General features: G+C 45.5%; 1 protein-coding gene across 5 annotated transcripts in view; it reads left to right on the top strand.

Annotated features, from left to right (window-relative positions):
- The window catches only part of SMAGP (small cell adhesion glycoprotein), a 55794-nt gene that overhangs the window by 2467 nt on the left and 39135 nt on the right, over nucleotides 1-14192 (top strand). Inside the window, exon 1 of one of the 5 annotated variants that reach the window (XM_029594958.1) lies at nucleotides 8402-8469. The exons of 3 other annotated variants lie outside the window; for them this stretch is intronic. The gene's annotated coding sequence lies outside the window, so the exon portion shown is untranslated. Of the gene's footprint in view, nucleotides 1-8401; nucleotides 8470-11046; nucleotides 11176-14192 lie in introns of those variants that run through there. One more of the 5 variants, XM_029594959.1, reaches the window with a different exon arrangement.

Genomic DNA, 14192 nt, shown 5'->3' with positions numbered 1-14192 from the left:
TGGGACCTCCGACTTAATATCGCCATGATATTAAGTCGAAGGGTGCACAGAAAAACAGTTTTTACTGCTTTTCTGTGCACTTTCCCGGTGCCGGCAGAAATTAACGCCTACTTTTGGATAGGCACTAATTTCTGAAAGTAAAATGTGCAGCTTGGCTATTAGTTTCGGGGGAGTTGGGATGCACGTTTTCGACATGCTATTACCCCTTACTGAATAAGGAGTATAGTACAGTACAGTGCGCTCCGCCGGAGCGCACTGTACTGTACTATATCGGCCTGAAAGTTTATAAAAGTGAGCTGCATCTGACCCAGATTTAATTTGAAGGGGAATGGTCCCTCCAGTCTGCCTGCTGGGCTGTCAGAGGTGGTGGTCTCCTGGCCTCCACTAGGAAGGTCCTTTTGTGTCTGTCCCCATGCTTAAGTTCTGCCATTGATTTGGCTCTTCTCACCTCCCTCTCTTCCAGGTATCCTCCCTGTGCCTTTTGTTTTGGATGTTTTGTGTTCTCTTTGTCATAGTAGAAAGGCACTTGAACTATTAAATTACTCTTAAAAAGTCCGCTTTACTAATACATGGGGGGAGGGGGGGAAGCAGCTGTGTGAAGTAGTTGATAACTGAGCTTGCTTTAGTTAAGTTGAGCACTTGGAGTTGCATGTCTGCCTCCCAGCCTGTTTCACTTCTTTATATGTCGAGAACAAGGTAGGACAGGGTGAGTCTTGTTGACTAATGACGCAAACAGTTCTTGGGTGCCACAGAGCCAGATCATTCATGCTTGCCGTTTTATAATGAACTGTGGTCTAGCAGGCTGAGGCTGCAATAACTCGTAACACGCCCACGAGCCAGCAAAGGGACTCTCAGAAATGCTGCTAGAAATGTTCTTTCTCAAGCACCTGCCACCTCCTTCCCCTCCCCCCCCCCCCCCCCCCCCCCCCCCCAGCCCCAAAAAAAATAGATTTACAGCAATGCTGCCCTTGTTTTGATTTAATGCTTCAACCTAGTGGACCCAAAGTCTTGACAAAGTTGAAAGAAAGCGAGAAAAAAGTTCCGTTTAATTACATTGAATTTATTTTACTTATTTATCTGATGCCCCATCCACAAGGTTGGTAGATAGCAGTACAGAGAAAAAGCCAAGGTGGGAAGAGTTTGTGTTATTCTAGTTGAAAGTAAAGTTGAGAAACTAGAGGTGGTTTTTAAAATGCCCGCGCACGCCAAAATCAGGAGATGTGCGTGCTTGTAGGACATGCCTGCGCCCAGTGGATGTTAAAAGCCGCCTACACGCGCACGCATCTCCCGATGCGCGAATATCTCACTTTGATTTTAAAAAAAGGGCATGGTTGGAGCGTGCGCATTCTGGGGTGGGGCCAGGAGATATGCACGCAAATACTTACGCGCAGGCCGTAATTTGTGGGAGAACGGGGTGGAACGCGGTTCCGGCCCTTCTGGTTTTTTTTGGCAGAGCAACAGGGGTGTTCTGCTCCAGCCCTTCCTTTCCAGGCGAAGGGGAGGGGTTGAGGCTGCAGCACACAGAAGAGAACATCCGCTCTGCTCCCCAATCCAGCCTCTCCTCTCTTGTCTCTCCTCCACTCCCACTTCTCCTTCTGTATTGCGGGGAACAGAATTGTGAGGGGTAATACTGAAGCAGAGACTGCAGAGCAAAAAAACAGACACACAAAAAAAAAGTTTGAACTAGCACAAGCTTGAAAGTTGTGAGCAGTAATGCCAGTTGTCAAAGATTCAATCCTAGTCTTGATAAATGGAAATACTGCTCACAACTTTCAAAATGGTGCCAGTTCAACCCCTTTTTGTGTCCACTTGTCGAGGGCTTAATCTTTGGCAGAACAACCCAGAACAGCGTTCTGCCACCTTTTTTTTTTTTTTTTTTTTCCTGGGACCTGTATATCTGTTCTGTCTTCCCTGAGGAAACTAAACGGACCCAGTAATTGCATGGATCACTTATGGCCCTGCAGCCCTTGGAGGAAGCAGAGAAGAATAGAGTGTTTGAGCTGCTTATACTGAGACAAGGCAGCCACATGGCTTTGATTGGGGTATGTGTGAGAGGTCACGTCTGGCACTGGCCCCGCCCATCTCACCCCCTCCACTGTTGCACTTGATTTCTGTCTACAGATTAAGCCCTGCTTACGTGCCTGGGCGAGTGCTCAGGTCCAGTGCCATATAACTTGACTACTGCTATGGAGGAGGTGTAAGGTTAAAAAAAAACCCCAAAACAAAAAACAGCCTTCACTGAGGGGTTTAAAGAGTCTGGGGTAACTGTGGGGAGCAAAGGCTATTACACCGGGGGGTTGGAAGACCTAGCTCTGACTCTTGGACGAACAAGTGAAACTGGTTATGATGTGGACGCGCGCTGGCTATAAAATTCTCCCCCTTGCGTGGCTCATACCCAGATGTGCGCTGCTGTGAGCGCCCAGTTGCAAAATAGGGCGCACATATGTGCATGCCCAGGCTATTTTATAACATACGTCAACGCACACGCCTCGTTGTGCACCCGCGTGCCCCTCTGAGAGTTACCGTGCCTGGGTTTTTGGTTGACTTGTTTTGGATCTGGCAGGCTTTTTTTGAGCTTCTGACTCTGTTGCCACCGATCTCTAATGGACTGGCACCTTTGTTTCCAAGGACCAGGAATGTTCCTTCGCCCCACCCACCTCGCTCATCATGATGATGGTCCTCAGCCCGAGGCTGGCGGCCACTGCAGTTGTAGGTTCTGTCTCTGGCCCGCCCAAGTCCTCTGCAGGAAGTGGGACCCCCCCTTCTCCAGGCAGCAGGTCCTTCCCTGGGGAAACTACTCCCACTGTGTAGCTTAATTCTGGCAAGATCATCTTCCTCATCTCCCCCTCTCCCAGTGGCATGGCAGCATAGCTGATAGCCGACCCATGCTCTATTGTATAAAAGCTGGTGACAATAAAAAAAAACCAAACCTTTCCAGTAGCAGAGTGACCAGATGTTTTGGCAAAAGGAGGCTCTATTTTACTCCAGAAAGGACACTCCCAACTTACAGCTCTTAAATGTTGATATGGGCGAAAATGCATTTCCTCATCAGTTACCAGGGATGTAAAAACACCAATAGATAGACTGCCTGAGAAGTCGTGCAGTGGGGAGAATCTCTTTGGAGACGAGTTCAAAGAAGCAGTGGCCCGAATGAAAGGCTGCTGTGCGACGCTTCAGCCACTCCAGGCCCACCCTCTGCACCAGGAGGGACCTGAGTGGGGCTCCGAGGAGGCAATTTCCATCCCCTCCGTGCTCTCGTCCCAGGCAGCAGCCACGGCCAGCATCCCAGTAAAAACCTAGGATTGTGTTTTGACTGGATCGGAGTGAGCACAGCCAGGACCCAGTATCTGTGCCAGAGGACCTGCTTGTCGGAGGTTTTGGTTTCACATTAACCTCGGACATCTGGAGTCTCAGTATAATCAAGAAGAGATACAGATTTGGAAAGCCCTCCAAATTGCTTGCCAAGAAGCACTTGAGCAGCTTCTCAGCATTGGTAATTGCTGCAAAATGAGCTCTTCTCTCAAGTATTTCCAGATCCCAAATTGTATACTTTGTCCCATTCTAGACCTGAAGGCTTTGAACAATTACCTGGTAAGAGAAAAGTTCAAAATGACTTCCCTTGGCGCCCAGATTACCTTTCTAGAAAAAGGAGACTGACTGTGCTTTCTAGATTTGAAGGATCCTTACACCCACATAGGGATATTTCCAGCTCACAGGAGATATCTCAGATTTGTAGTAGAGAAACGCCATCTCCAATATCATCTCCAATATCATGTGTTGCGCTTTGGCCTGGTGTCACAAAATGTCTTGTGGCTGTGCATCTGTGCAGATTGGGGATGGATGTGCTTCGCTATCTGGACGATTGGCTAGTCAAGAATACGTATCAAGGAAGTGCTTCAGAATCAATGAGCAAAACCATCCAGATGTTGGAGTTGCTAGAATTTATCACTAGTTATCCCAAATCCAAGCTGAGCCTCTTCTCTGTTGGGATTTATAGGAACTCTGCTAGATATGACTTGAGCAAAGGCCTTTCTCCCACAAGAAAGGATTGCGATATTGCTGTTTGCTCTAGAGGATGGATGAAAAGGAGTTAACAGATGTCAGCATGGGACATATTGAATTTGTTGGCCCTCATGGCTTCCTTCAACAGTGCACATTTACTCCCTTGTCATGTCTGCACATGAAAAGAGCCCAGTGGAGCCTAAGATCTAAGTGGAATCAAATCACTTAGGATCTTTGAGGCAGCATCCATACCACCCAGTGGCTGATTAATCCCAACTGTTCAAAGGAATTCCCTTCTAGCTTCCTTTTAGTGCAAACTATCCTAACCCTAGATGAGTCCTGCCCAGACTGGTGAGCTCATATAGAGGGGATCCACACACAAGGCCTTTGATCTGCTCAGGAAAAATTTCAACAGATAAATTCCTCAAGCGATACAGAGGCATTATGACATTTTCCGATTTATTAACCATTCCCTTCCTAATAATTCCTAACATTCTGTTTGCTTTTTTGACTGCTGCAGCACACTGAACCGACGATTTCAATGTGTTATCCACTATGATGCCTAGATCTTTTTCCTGGATGGTAGCTCCTAATATGTACCTAACATCCTGTAACTACAGCAAGGGTTATTTTTCCCTAAATGCAACACCTTTAATTGAAACTTCTCTGTGGGATACCCTAATTCTTCTGTTTCATTAATATCGTTTGAAGATACCTCCCACCGAACCATGTGCTGCTGAGTGATTGTTTGCTAGATATTCCGCGAGTGAGAAACACCCACGGTAGATATATTTTTATCTCCTCTGAATAGAAAGGTCCCAAACTACTTCTGCTCCAGGAGAAAGGCACATGGCAAACTAGTCTCTGATGCCTTCACTCTAGATTGGGGATGAGGCCTCCTATATGCTGCTTCTCCAATTCTTTGGTGGCAAAAATCTTGCTGAAACTCAGAAGAGACTGGGGAACTCTGGTCTTCATAGCTTCCTGTTGGCAAAAACAGATTTGGTTTCTATTCCTGGAGGTGTCCCTCAGGAATCCAGTCTGTTTGGGGAATTCCACAACTCTTATCAGTCAATATTGAGGGCTGTTGCAAATATTGGGACCATGGCCTCAGTGTGGGATGTTGAAAGAGTAGCCCTGCAACCCCTAAATCTGTCCAAAGATGTGTGTCTAATTCTTTTGGCTACCAGGAAAGATTCCACAAGGATCTCTCTTGATTTACAGTGGAGGAGGTTTGCTGCATGGTGTGATGGCAAGTCCCTAGTTCATTTTTCCTACTCTAGACAAAACCTACTTGACTACCTTCTACATCTGAGTCTGGTTTAAAGACAACTCAGTTAGGGTTCATCTTGGTGCATTTGGAGCTTCTCACCCCCACGTACAAGGTAAATTCATCTCCATATAGCCATTAGGTGACTGTTTCGTACAGAGATTGCTCCAATTAAACCCTAGTATCAAGCTCCCGCGTCATGGGACCTCAGTATGGTATTGACCCAAATGACGAAAGCTCTTTTTGAAGCATTGGACTTTTGTGAGCTGACCTGGATGGTCACCTCGGCATACAGTGAGTCCCAGGCCCTAGTGATTTATTTATCTTACCCTAAATTTTTCAACAATAGGATGGTTCAGCTCATGCATCCTAAGTTCCTGCCTAAGGTAATGTCGGACTTCCACTGTAATAAGTCAGTCATCCTTCAGGGTGTTTTCTCAGGCCCCACTTCCACAAGAATGAATGGATGTAGAGGTGTAGAACTCGGTTCCATCCCCCCTAGAATTTGGTCTTTGGTTCCAGGCTGCCCTTAAAGAAAAAAAAAATGGCCTGATGCTACCAAATAATTTTTGTTGTTGGTGCTGTTCTTTGTCATTTCCCCTTTTTTCCATTCAAGGAAGTCTGTAGCTAGGGATTTCCCACATGTGAGAACTACTATTCTGCTTGTCCTAGGAGAAAGCAAAGTTGCTTATCTCTGGTAAGTGTTCTCTGAGGACAGAAGGAGGTCAGTCCTCACAAAACCCTTGGATTTAGTTCTCCGAGTCTTTAGCGTTGTTTATGTAACCCTGAGCTTGTGTCCCCTTGCAGGACTTCAAGGACCACACCCCAAACAGTTTTTGCTGTTCAGTCCTTTTGTGATGTTACAATCCCCTCTGTGAATCCAGAATTCTTGAGGTGGGGGGTGCAGTGGTGATGATGGAAGATTACTCTTTTAGGTCTTTTGGGGCAGATTTTAAAAGCCCTGCGTGTGTAAATCCAGCTGGATTTACGTGCGCAGGGGGTTTACACGCGCCGAGCCTATTGTGCATAGGCGCAGCAATGCACGCAAGCCCCGGGACGCGCGTATGTCCCGGGGCTTGAAAAAAGGGGTGGGGTGTGGCCAGAGGCAGGTGCAACTTCTTTAACAAAGCTGAGGGGGGGTTTAGGTAGGACTGGGGGGCGGAAGGAAAGTTCCCTCCGAGGCTGCTCTGAAATCACTCTGAGCGGCCTGGGAGGGAACGGGGAAAGCCATCGGGGCTCCCCTAGGGCTCGACGCGCGCAAGGTGCACAAGTGTGCACCCCCTTGTGCGCGCCGACCCTGGATTTTATAACTTACGCATGGGCGTAGATTTGTGCGCGCAACCCGGCATGCACAAATCTACGCCCGATTTTATAACATACGCGTGCAGCCACTCGCATGTTATAAAATCTGGGGTCTGCATGCGCAAGGGGTTGCACACTTGTGCACCTTGCACGTGCCAAGCCCTAGGGGAGCCCCGATGGCTTTTCCCCGTTCCCTCCGCCCCTCCCACCTTCCCCTCCCTTCCCCTACCTAACCCGCCCCCCAGCCCTACCTAAAACCCCCCTTCACCTTTGTTAAAGAAGTTGCGCCTACCTCTGAGCAGGTGTAGGTTGCACGCGCCGGCACGCTATCCGGAGTAAAAAAGGGTGTTCTGGGAAGTGACAGTTATCTGGGTAATTCAGACGATTTTCAACTATAATTGACTAAGGGCTAGATTCATCAAACTATCGCATACGAAAGGAAGAGGGGTGTGTTTTATGATAATAGCGCACATTGCGATAAATGGGCTATCTTAGCAGAATGCAATAACATTTTTGCACTTGGCAGTACTGTAATACCACAATTATTGCAGTTCCTACCTGCAACCACTGGGGGGGGGGCAGAGAGCCAGCCTAGCTATAAGGCCTTTCTAGTAGTTAGCTATTTATGCTACTATCGGAGGCCCACCTAGTAACTCGAGGTGGAGTTTAGGTAGTAGTGTAGGGGTTAGGGGCCACTTTGTCATGCAGAGTGAGACATACGAACAGAACAGTAAACTCCTGTGAAGATTTGATGTCCTTAAGAGTGAGGAAACTCACACAAAAATGAGATTTGTATATATATATCAAGCTAGGTTGAGAGAACATTGTACAAATCACAACTTTGTGTGAGTTTCCTCACTCCGAAGAACATCAAATCTTCACAAGAGTGTACTGTTCTGTTGGTACGTCTCACTCTGCATGTCAAAGTGGCCCCTGACCCCCCTACACTACTACTTAACCTCACCTCGAGTTACTAGGTGTGCCTCCTATATTAGCATAAATAGCTGCTTACTATGGTGCCACCCCCAGAGTCTCTCTTTCTTTCTCCCTCTCCCTCTCCTATTTCAGGGCCCTCCTCCAATCTTTACTCAGCCTAAAAATGCCCAAAACGCAATTTGCGAAAAAATCGCAATTTGCATTATGGGCATATCGCTAAACTTAACACCAGTGAAAAAGGTGTAGTTATTTTCAGCGTTAAAACTGTGCAATATGGTTTCGCAAAGTGCGAAGCCAGCCCACTTTTCCAAAAAGTGGGCTGGCTCATTAAGGCATTTTTCGCATGCAAAAACGCCTTAATGAGTGCAAAAAGGCCATAACGCGAGTTGGAAAATAACCCCTTAAGTTAGCCAGCTAATTTTGGATCTGCTCTGAAGCAGGTCTAAAGTTATCCAGCCTCGTAAAATATAGCAGGTTAAATAGCATTCCTGATTTAAACAAATAAATAAATAAATGGCAGGCCTACAGGCTCAAACCTGTCCCCTGCCGCTCTGCCACCTAAGCTCCAAAGGTCCAGACCTGCCAGCCCCTGTCCCATCTCTATGATTTAAAAAAAAAAAAAAAAAAATTAGTGCCGTGAGTCATAGCCAGTTATTCCCCTCCCCCCACCCGCTTGTTCCCTGTTCCTGTTTTTTGTTGTTTGTTTTTTTGTTTTTTTTTTTTAAACCATCATGCTCTCCAGGTGCCCCTCACCCCAACCCTTTTCCCTTTCACCCCTTGTACCTTAATGTGTAGCGTTTCTTCTGCGTGGATTGCTGTAGCATCATACTGCAACCCAGGCCCGATGCTTCTGCCGTTGCTAGGATACAGGGAACAGCCCTAGCAACGGCAGAAGTGTTAGGCCTGGATCGTGGTAGGATGCTACCGCGACGCGGCCTGAAGAAATGCTACACATTAAGGTACGAGGAGTGGAGGTGGGGCATCTGGAGAGCATTTTGAAAAAATAACAAAAAGACACGGAGTAGTTGGGGGGGGATTAATTGGCTATGACTCGCGGCACTCGTATATTTTTTTTTAAACGGAGATGGGGCAGGGGCCGGCAGGTTCAGATCCGAGGTCGTTTGGAGCTCGGGTGGGAGGGAGGCAGGGGACAGGTTTTGGGCCTTGTAGGCCCGCGATGATTTTTATTTATTTATTTATTTATTTATTTTGAACCAGGAGCCCTACTTAACCAGCTATATTATTTTGAATACAGCCAATTAAATGTTAAATTATCCAGCTAACCATAGCCGAATAAATGTTATACCTAACTGGTGATATTCAAAAGAATATGCTGCTTTGTTATCTGGCTAAGGTTATTCAAAAACATGCATGCCACTGAATATCCAGGACAAGTTATCTAGCGAACCTTAGCTGGATAACTTGTCCACAAAACTGCCAGCTGAATATTGGCCTCATTGTTTCTGGGCATTACACAGTTTAATTTGTTGTTCTTGATGAGGGTTTCATCCCTGATTCAATCAAAATGGCATCTGTTTGGCCCATTCTTAAGAGGAGGGATTTAGTATTGGAGGATCCATCCAGTTATCAACCAACTTCTAATCTCCGAGCGCTAAATAAAATTATGGAAAAAGTAGTATTTGCTGAATTGAATAAGTTTATAGAAGATAATGATATTTTAGATTGCCATAAAGTAGGTTATCGGTCTGGACAAAGTACAGAAACACTATTAGTATTGGTAGGCGATTCAGTACTTACATATCGCCCCTTTATGAAATCATTGCTACTTGTGGGATTTATTTCAAATTTATGCTGACGATATACAACTAATTTGTCCAGTGTTCAGGAACATACCCTTGGCTGTTGATAATTTTTCAACATGTTACATGCCATTAATGCCTGGTTGAGACAAAACCGCCTGACTTTCGGGCTGATTCAGTAAAAGTCACGGGAGAGTTGCAATGGTTGCTACTGACTTTGAGCTTCTTTTAAAGTGTGTACTGTGTGTTTAAGGTTTTAACATATGGCAACCCACAATATTTGCATGATATATTACAGTGCACTCACAAGACAAATTCTTGCTTGCGATCCCTTCGGGAGGCACGCTTGCAAACCTACTCATAGGCATGAATTTTCTATAATTGGGCTTGTCCTTTGGAACACACTGCTGATTGACTTGTGAAAGACTACTGATTTGAAACTGTTTTGTATCAAGCTGAAGCATTACTAACATGGGGAATGCGGGACCCTTGGCATTCTCCCCTCCCTCCCCCCCCCCCCCCCCAATAAAATACACACAAACACCAATTGGGATACAAACAGGTTGCAGTTTATTATCCATAAACAATAACCTGAGCCTGGCCATTAAACACATACCCCCTCCCCCCTCCATTAACACATGACCCTTCTCACCTTATATGGCTATTATGTCACCACGTCCCAGTGACATACTGCCACTGCATCCCACCCGTCCTTACATCATGGCCATCGCCATTTACCGGTCCTCCCTGCTTCGTCCCAGCAGGAAAAACCTACAGCTCGCACAACATCTCCCACTGTGCGCACTTATCTTGCGTAGCAGCCCCCCAGCTGCACCTTCCTTGCCATGACGCCCCTCCATGACAAAAGTCTTATGTTTGAAATCTTTTTATTAAACATTTTCAACACGTTACGTATAAAAGCAACATTTCCAAGAGACCTCCACACGGCGGTGAGGTGTTCCTGCACACCGCCATGAGGCAACCAAATTCAAACTTAACTCTAACCCTTGAAGAGAACCCTCCCCCCCCTCCCCTTTACCTATATTATATCTCCCCAACCAGACCCAAATCCAGGCACAAGTAATCCAATATTACTAAGCACGATCCATGGTCTTGTATACAACCAACATCTTACAATATATCATTTATGAGCAAACTTTTAGCTCTAGAGGTTAAAGTCTACAATTAAGAATCCCAGATCTTCATAAATACAGCTCGTTTATTAATTACATCCACCTATTCTATATACTTTTCCATGATACAAATATTGTGAATATTAATCCACAACTGCATTATCGTAGGGGCTTCTGACACAATCCATTACTGTAGGATTACCTTTAAGCAACACCTTATGCCCTTTTATTTATTTATATATATATATATATATATATAAAATTAATATTCACTATATATTTTTTTTTTGGAATATTCATTTTTATTGGCTTTTACTTTACAGTAAGAATGTGTGATAAAGATAAATCTACCATATCCGTGCAAACCAGGCGGTACTAGTGAACAAGTATATAAACTTCCAGTTTTAACAAAGAAACAGTTTCAACATAGTAATAGCACTATACGAACTAAGCAGGCATTGCCACCACTCCAAAACATTCCCCCTACATGTTCTCATCCCTACACCAACCCTCTTCTCCTTTCCCCACCCTCACTTCCCAGGAGTGATTGCTAATACCATACCATTATCCCCCATATCTTTATATACTTATTTTTTGAAGCTTACACCTGCGGTATCATCAAAAAGAAACGAGGATATCTCCGGGGGCAGCCACACCTATGTTATCGTGAAGATATTCTGTTGCACCTGCTTCCAGAATACCTGGAGAACCAGATAGGACCAAAACTGGAGTCCCAGTGATCCCACTTCTAGCTGGCATTTTATACGTGTTTGTAAGTTATATGCTACCTATAAGCTTGTTTTTGAGGCTAATAGAACCGCATCAGGAACTTATACTGTGTGGCTCTCAAAGAAATATTTGTTAATGATAAAATTCAAAAGAAACATCTTAAGTAATCCTAGGTGGACATGCTGAACCCTGACTCCTGCCACCACCCTTCCAAGATATTGGAGGCCATTGACAGCAATGCCAGTTTCTTGATCTTCCTATATAAGGAAGAAATAGTATTCCTCCCTGGATTTTCTAGATCAGAAAGCTCAGCCAATTTTTCCCTCTTTTCCTGTTTTAATTCCTTCTTGTCCAAAGGTAAGGCATGTTTCGCATGCAAATATGCATAAAATTGTTGACAAGGGATATTAAAATTTTCTTGAAGGTCTTGAAAAGACCTTAATTTACCCTCCTCCATAAAACACATGAAAAATTGGCTGTAAACCCTTCGTCCTCCACTCCACAAATGTAGGCCTGGCAAAAAATATTTCACACTACTTACCACCAGCAGTAAGTAGTGTGAAATTTTATAATTCAACCATAACTTCCTGCACAACAATATCCAGGCTTTCCTCAAAGGAGCAAATCAAAGACTTTTCTGTAGCCGCCCTGGGAGGACGTTACCAGTGGAGTGGAGAAAATATCTTAAGCTCCAAAGGCTTCAACAATTCCTTCTCCTAAGACAAAGGAGTATAGTACTCTGTGTCCATAAGCCAATCTCGTGACAGTCTTAAAGTTAACAGCGACCAAACATTAGACTTGGGTTATCCGCCACAAACAAGGCCCTATGCATGTGGACCTTGTTCCCTCCACTGCAGACCAACCCCTGTACAAAAAAACCTCTCCAAAGCTTCCTGAAGAGAGTTATTAAAAATCAGTCCCCTCATCAGATAAATGTATCTCATCCGGCCTATACAGGTCAGAACAACTATCCCCCGCCCACTGATGTTTGATCCTAAATCCCCTTTGCACCTCCACCCAACCCCCATCTGATGATTAACTTTCTTAATACCCTTCTTCCAAAGAGGCTGATCTCTAAACTTAAAACACATAATTATGTCTGAGCTCCCAAACCGGGTAATCTGCATAATAATCATTACTGTGCCCAGATCTTTCCTAGTAGCAGCTACAAATTCTGTACACAACCAGACCCCCAAATGTTTCCCCCCAAGGTGCAGAACCAAAACCTCCGGTGCCTGATGCATCCTCAGTAAGTCCTGAAGCACCGGCACCATCTGATTCCAGTGCATCCCACACATCCCAAACCCACACATCTGCTTCTCTGCTGTTGCCAATCCCAAGTCCTCACCATAAGGCCTCTGGATAGCCCTCCAGTACACCCACTGTACAAATGCCACCCTCCCATAGCCCTGAAAAAGATAAAACAAATTAACCATCTCCCCGTCAACCTCCCAAGGACACTCTATAAAACTTTCCACACATATGAGGCAAACGCCCTCGAATGCCATTGCCCAATACTCTGATTCTGATCTTCTGACAACCCCGCCTCCGCAGCACTAGTGGCCGCACCAGTCCTGAATGAATGCATTTTATGCACATTCACGTGCCACCACACACGCACTGTCACCACCCGCAAGACCCTCACAAACTGATACCACATCATAGGAGAACAATCAGCAGGCACCAAAAATGTCCCCCCACCACAGGCCTAATCCGCATAAACGCCTGTGCACGCCTAACGGGACATACGGAAACATCAGCGCATGTCCCAAAGTAATAGTGTGCCGCTTCCCTCCCTTAGACTTGTGTATCCTAAACATAAGGTGATTATCTGATACAGATGCATTTGTCCTCGGCAGCCCCGCACTCCCCGGGTGTGCCCACGATTCAGCCACCAATTCTCCCACTCGCAAGACTCCGGAAAAGGTAAATGCAGATGTAGCCCGAATGAGCACCTCTTCATAATCAGACCAATAAACCTCCGTCACATGCTGAGAACTAATTAATAACTCCATGTAACATGTCTGTCTGCACTTGTCCTTCACCACACCTCCCCCAATCCCCAAACGTGCGCTTAACTGCAAAACTAACAGCAGGATTGCTCCAACCCAAAATCTTATGAAAAAATGCAAATCCCGCCAACTGCAGCCACACAATTGCCAAAGAATATCCAGACTGCTTTGCCCACGTAACATACTGTAAAATCGCCAAGTCAAGAACCGGCCCCCCCCCCCCCAAACACTACCCACGAGCACCAAAACAAACAGGGCACAGCAACTCTATCCTTCATGTACGATGCCGAGGTTCTTGGTGCCACCGATTGTACTAATCATTTCCCATGCTCTGTCAGACCAGACTTCCAAAGGTATTCCAGAACAACTGCTCCCATAAAGTCTACTTGCAGGGCCAATCTCCGGAAGACATCCTACTTAGAATGAGAGAGAATGTCCGCCATTGAGTTGTCAATCCCTGGAACATGCTTGGCTGTAGCCAATACATTCCAACTCGGTCACACCACCAATTCCCGCAACAAAGCCAATACCTTCTGACATTTTGCAGATGACCTATTTATTACCTCCACCACCCCACGGTTGTCACACCAGAATACAACTTTCCTATCCCGCAGATGGTGGCCCCATAAAGCCAAAGCCACCACAATGAGAAATAACTCCAAGAAAGTTATGTTCCTGGTGACACCACTTTCCACCCATGCAGGCGGCCAACTGCTGGCACACCAAGCCAACATTTCACATACAGCATTGGATAACAGATCATTGTGACTAAAACCAATACTTCTAGTTATTGCTGTAATCTGTCAAAAGACTGCACAAATAACGCCTTTGACTGCATTCTGATCCTGAAGACGGATGTTTCAGACTTTCTGGCAATGCATTCCAAAGGCAAGGGACAACAGCAGCCGAATATGGGATTCAAATATTCTGACTTCTTTAAAAGAAGACACATCTAAAAGACTAAGTGTAGAGACCTCTTGGGGTCTCCACTAGATGTCCCTTGCCCCAGCCCTTGGTTAGTCAGCTGCAGAGGGACAAACCATTCATT

This window comes from Rhinatrema bivittatum, chromosome 3 (assembly GCF_901001135.1).
Source record: "Rhinatrema bivittatum chromosome 3, aRhiBiv1.1, whole genome shotgun sequence".
NCBI classification, from domain to species: Eukaryota; Metazoa; Chordata; class Amphibia; order Gymnophiona; family Rhinatrematidae; genus Rhinatrema; species Rhinatrema bivittatum.
Note: the sequence above shows the minus strand (reverse complement) of the source record. Positions and strands in the feature narration are given on the sequence as shown.